At 50.8% G+C, this 6,134-nt stretch overlaps 1 long non-coding RNA gene across 1 annotated transcript; it reads right to left on the reverse strand.

The window, feature by feature from the left end:
* Positions 1–1,989: 1,989 nt before the first annotated feature.
* Positions 1,990–4,432, reverse strand: LOC106146501. The gene is made up of 3 exons (XR_001230958.1): positions 4,361–4,432; positions 2,117–3,415; positions 1,990–2,026 (listed from the first exon to the last, which is right to left on the reverse strand). It is a non-coding gene; the product is annotated as an uncharacterized LOC106146501 (long non-coding RNA).
* Between the last annotated feature and the right edge of the window lie 1,702 nt (positions 4,433–6,134).

Consider the following 6,134-nt stretch of genomic DNA (forward strand, 5'->3'; position numbering starts at 1 on the left):
GGAGGAGGAGGAGGAGGGGGAGGCGCCGGTCTCGGGGAGGGGCCCAGGCCTCGCGGCGAATCCCGGCTCGGGCGCGCCCCCTCGCGCGCAAGCTCAGCCACTCGGCGTGCACCGCGGGGGAAACGCGACCGTGACAGCCAGGCTCCGGCGCTCCGGGCTCCTTCTCACGCGGGCGCCGCGGGTATTCTGGGAGCCCGATCCGTGCCAGGAGAAGTCAGCATCGCTGAACGCGACAGGCAGGGCTGGGAAGGGGGAGGGGGAAGGGGGTGCAGGCGGCAAGCTTCGGAAGCAAGCGCCAGCCGGAGTAAAACTCCCCGGGAGTAGCCGGGGTCCGCTTCTGCCCGCACCCCAGCCCAAGCTGGGGATGTCAGGTTTTCAGAGATCCACAAGGGCTGCACCCAGGGCCCCAGAACCAGGAAGGGATGGGACCAAGGTGTCAAACCTAGGCGGTCCGAACTTCGCCGGTAGGAGGCCCCGGTGCAGACAGCGCCTGGGCTAGGATAATAAACGGGCTGGGTGCCTGTACTGCATTCAAACCTCATAGAAGCCCGTGGAGGGGAAACACGTTAAGTTTTCTCTGTAGCCTGGGAAACTGAGGCTCAGCGAAGCGAAGAGCTTGGGCAAGTTCTCGCAACAAACAATGAATGGGCTTCCAGTCCAGGGCGAAAAGTCCCAGCCCCTACTTCACCGTTGCAGAGGAGGAAACTGAGGGTGGGAGGAGCACCTGGTGCTGCAGAAGGGTTTAGCAGGTGGCCTTCTACCCCGCCCCCTGTCCCCATGACAAAATGCCAACGGTAGGCAGGCTTGTGTGGCAGCTGTTAGGCCTTTTGGGCGCTCAGCCAAAGATTCACTGAATTTGTGCGAAGTCACAGATGCGGAAGAGATGCTCGAAGGCGGCCAGCTCCTACTGCCTGTGTTTCTCTCCGAGTCTGCCCCAGAGGTGCGTTGTGACCGCAGCCATGCCGCTTCCCCAGTCTGGCCCTCGGCTTTCTCATGGGCAAAACCCAAGAAGCTTGCGTTCCACAATCTACCTGGGCACCTTCCAACATCTACAAATAAGCAAGTGGCTCTCTGCAGCCACCTCCCCACCGCACCTCCCATGGGAAGCCATAAGACTGAGTGGGATTAAGTGACAGGAGACCACTGAGGACAACAGCTCCCACAACAGCTTATGGTTTCAAATCCTTCAAGGCAGCCTCCCCGCCCCCAATCAACTCCGGGGGGGTAGGGCGCACTGCCCATGCCCACTGCAGACCCTAACACACTGGAATGCCAGAAACTACCCTGAGGGATAGGGAGGATTTGAAAGTGACACTCTGGTGTGTCCCTGCAATCTCAGCACTCCAGAGGCTGAGGCAGGAAGATAGTTGCAAGTTGGGGCCAGCATAGTTCGAGGTTAGTGTAGACTACCTACTGTCTCAACCTCCCCTGCCCCACCAAAAAAAACCGCTGAAGCGAGACTGTGACACTCAGGTTCAGTCATTGGAAGTGTCTCTACATCCGCAGGCCAGAAAATTGTTACAGTGTCCAAAAGAGGTAAATGTAAATTGTCCAGTTTAAGTTTCACAAGTCCTCCCTCCCTTTGCAAATATTCATAGGCGTATAACAAATATACCTATCAACAGAAATACAGGATTTCATACAAATACAATTCAACAGCAGTGTCACTAACAACTAACACTGTATATTTATGATGTGTTACGTTCTGTCACATTGCATTATTTAATTTAAACCTCCGAACAATTTATGAGAAGCTGCTATTATTCCTGTTTCACAGATGTGGAAATTGAGGCTCAGACCAGATGTATCACTTGTAGGAAGCAATGGAGCTGGATGGGATTTGAACTCAGTTCTGCCATATGAGCATAGTTTACTATAAAGACTGTATATCGTGCCAGGCATGGTGGTGCACATCGGTAATCCCAACACTTAGGAGGCTGAGGCAGGTGGATCGCCGTGAGTTCAAGGCCAGTCTAGGCTACACATGAAGTTCAAGGCCAGCCCTGACTGCACAGTGAGACCCTGTCTCAAAAAAAAAGTATATTGCTTCTGTTAAATTCAAACCCTAATATACTAATACATTCATTCATTCAACAAACATTTATTGAATACCTACTCTGTTCCAGGCCTTGAGCTAAGGACACAGCAGTAAACATAAAGGCAGATGGAGCCCAGTGAGACCAGGGAGTCAGCAGGGCTTTGTAGACCATGGTGATAACTGTGGATTTAATCCTAGGAGTAACAGGGAGGCTGAGGGTACAGACAGTAGTGAGGATGACATGACAAAAATCTGTATTCCTGGGGAATCACAAAAGCTGTGAAGGGATGATGAACTAGAGATGGTAAAAATGGGAGAGAAAACAATTCAAAGGGAACTATTTGATAATGCCAGAAGAGATGAGAAAAAGTAGATAGACTGAGCCTTCTCAAACTAATACACTTTGGGTTATAAATATCTACATGAGTATAAAACTTCAGTTGCCTGGTGTCTAAAGTTTGTTAGCAGGACCCAGAGGGCCTCTCAAAATGAACTGCTTGATATACTGTAAATAATTTGGTATTTACAATTCTAAATATCCAGTTTAACTGTCTGCAAGAAAAATGGAGTGCCTGGTGTAGTGCTCCTGTAATCTCAGCATTCAGGAGACTGAGGCAGGAGAAGGGCCTCAAATTCAAGGCAAGGCCAGCCTGAACCACATAGCAAGATCCTGTCTCAAAAAAAAAAAAAAAAGAAACTATGACTATAGGTAACTATGAATCTGGGGGGTCAAGTGACAGTGAGACTCACTAGCCAGTAATTACAAAGGTGATTTGTAAGCCTACCACGATAGAAGGTGGAAAACTTTCACCTTCACCTTGGCTGAGCAAGGGAGGCAAGGACAAACAAGCCAAGAAGGCATGGCTACTCTGGACAGTGACTTTGGACTTCAGCTTCTAACTCTGAAAAGTGGGAATAACAATTTGTAAAAATTAACTGAGATAATAAATTGCCTGGCCCTCAATGGCAATTATTAATCGACCATATTTTACATATTTTGATGAGAGATGGTTAGTTTTTTCCCCTACAGATTAATTAAAGTTTTTTTTTAATGTACTACTTTTGAAACAAGTAGTTTAGATAGTTTTGCAATGATGGTAAAAATGAACCAGGGAATCACAGTTTTATTGAGACTTGTCAAATGATTAGGTAAATTAAATATACTTTTTGGATACATTTTTAAAAATATACTTTTAGAAGCTTAACACTTTCCTAAGGAAAAATATTAGTCTTAATTTTTCTCCATGAATTGGGTTATGAAGCTCTTTTAACCTGAATTCACTATGCCTCATTTCTTCACCAGAATTTGGGGAAGTCTTGTCTCCAAAGACCATATTGGGCTTCTGGGAGAACAAATGATGCAATTGGGTGTAGGGCCTGCAAACAAAAAGGCCCAACAAATATCTGTTGAATGCATCATGGTTTTATTCATTATTATTGCTATAGAGAGCTTACTGCATTAAGAGAAATTCCTGCTAGCACGTGATGCCCTGGCATTTCAAGCAAAATGTAATGCTCCAACTTATTTTTTAAAAATAGTAATGCTACCCAACTGTCACGCTGAAGTTTTTGGCCCTTTAGCGCAAAGGAGACAGAGCGGCTGGAAATGACCAAGCGGCTGGCCATCGCTCTGCCGCATAACGTGGGCTTCGTGGTTCTGACTGCAAACTATGCGAAGAAGGACTTCGGGAGCGGACATCTCCTGCCGCACGGTACACCGACCCACGCCATCGCCCGTGGGCTGAAGTCCTGACCCGATCGGGCGAAAGGGACCCCGGGAGGTGCCAGGGAACCCGTGTCACCCAAAATGGGCCAGTTGGGCCTGGCCTCGCCCCGCGGCGCAGAGCTGACTCAGGCCGTGGGGGAAGGAAGGTGCCACGGCGGCGCTCAGCTCGATGCGCTCCCCAAGATGTAGATTACTGATCTGCTCCCTGGCATCGCGGGCACCTCCAGAAGAGAGCACTAGGACGGGCCAAGCCCCGCTCCCGTCATTAACAACCTTTCCCTGGAAGTGCCCTGAGCTTTAGTTTGCAGTGAGCTCTGACATATGGATCCGCTACCTCTGGGATAGGAAACGGCAGCGGGCGCCCACACTTCGGAGAGGGGAAACCGAGGCTCGGCAGTGGGAAAGGCTTCTGGGTGCTTCGGAAGCGGGAGCTGGGGTACAGGGAAGGTTCCGAGGGCGCCTCTTCCCCCGCCCAGGGGTCCCCGCACTCCACCCGCAGAAGGGTGCCTCCCGCCGCCGCTCCCGGCTCGCTCCCGGCTCGCTCCAGCGCCAACTCCCACCCGGCCGCCCCAAGCGCTAGCCAGCTGGGCAGATACCTCTCGCCATGGCCTGGCTCTGTCACCGCCTGGGATCTCCCGGGAAACCGAGCTTTCGAAAAAAGTTGCAACAACTGTAACCAACTGCTCCGCGGAGATGCGGTTGCTCGCTCCGATTGGCGCCGCCGCCCGTCTCTCCGCAGGCTGCGGATCGTGATAGGTAAACTCGCAGACGTAGCCCGCCCTTTGCCCCGCCTCCCAGGCCTGGGCGGGGCCAGCGGCCGCACTTTCTACAAACGCCTTCGGGACAGGTCCCGACCGAGGAGGTGGGAGGGGGTTTAAATTTGACGGACTCCCGGCGTTGATTGGCTGAGATGAATAACACCCGCGCTACCATTGGGTGACCGCGAGCTCCTCCCCCTGCCCCGGTGTTGAAGCTCCACCTTTGGTGCTTGAATCCGGAGACTGGAGGCCGGGACTCGGTGAAGACCTGATATGGTACTTCCGGTATTTCTCAGGTTTGACCGGAACCTGACCTTTGACCCCGGGACTTCTCCTTATTACCCGGGGAACCTAGGTCTCCCAGCTGTCTGGCATCACTAACACGACGACCTCTCTCCCAGTTTAGTCCATTCATTCTAGGTTTGAAAGGTTTATTCAGTCTGTTCTTCCAGACTCAAATAGCCCTGCAAGTAGAACTTCTGCCAACTAACTGATCAGCGGGTAAGCCTCTTAGGAGGTCAAAGATCCTATCCCTCACACACCCACCCATTTTACAGATGGAGTGGCAGGACAGGTGATTTTCTTGCTGCCCAAGGTCACCTGGTGGCTTAACTGCGGGGCCAAATCAGTACCTTTCAGATAGTCTTCTGGATAGCGAGGTTGGGAACTCCACACTGTGCCCTATGCGGGCGAACCCCAATTAGCAGATGTCCAGAGAAGCACAAGTGTCGTGAGCATTCCTTTCTCTAGAATCAAGGCAGGCGTGCAGCTCTTGCTCTTCCCTGAGGGGCACTCCTGGAGCTATGGGAAGGGGTCACTCGTATTTCCTCTCTTTGGTCCCTAAGAACATTTTGGATACTGTGTCCCCACCACCGCTACTGTCAAGGACCCTCACATTGAACCCTCCCATTGCAAACTGGAGTGCTTACAAGGGCCGGGGGTGCAGCTCAGCGGTAGAGTGTGTGCCTGAGATGCAGGAGGCTCTGGGTTTCATCCCACAAACCACAAAGGAAAACAAAACCTGGGAATACACAGGGCAGCAGGGCATGGGGGTGTACGCCTGTGATCCCAGCACAGGAGGAGGCTGAGGCAGGAGGATCAACTCGAGTCTGAGGCCAGTCTGGGCTACAAAGAGAGACCTTGTCCCAAAAGAAACAAAACAAACAAATAAACAGAATACTACTGGGAAAAGCATAAAGTGACACTTTTGTCATGATTTTGCTGTGTGCCCTTTGGCATATAGCATTTTATTTCTCTGGCCTGCAAATGATAGAGTTTTGCTGTGTTGCCCAAGTTTCCTTCTACCTTCCATTAGTGTATGGAGGTTTTTGCTCTAAAACTCATTAATTAACATTTGTTGAGGAGGAGTAGTAAATATTAGTATTGTTTCAGTCTCCAAAGGATACAGTTCGTTGTTGTTCAAAAGGAAGAGATCTCTATGTGTGCTAGGCATGACTCCCAGCACTCAGGAGGCTCCGGCAGGAGGGCTGCCATGAGTTCGAGCACAACCTGGACTATATAGTGAGTTCAAGGTAAACCTAAACTACAAAACAAGACGCTGTCCCAGAAGACCTCCCGAAAAATAAATAAAATAGAGGAAGAAACCACATTA

The sequence above is a fragment of the Chinchilla lanigera genome, unplaced genomic scaffold, assembly GCF_000276665.1.
Source record: "Chinchilla lanigera isolate Chin_1 unplaced genomic scaffold, ChiLan1.0 scaffold00081, whole genome shotgun sequence".
NCBI lineage: Eukaryota > Metazoa > Chordata > Mammalia > Rodentia > Chinchillidae > Chinchilla > Chinchilla lanigera.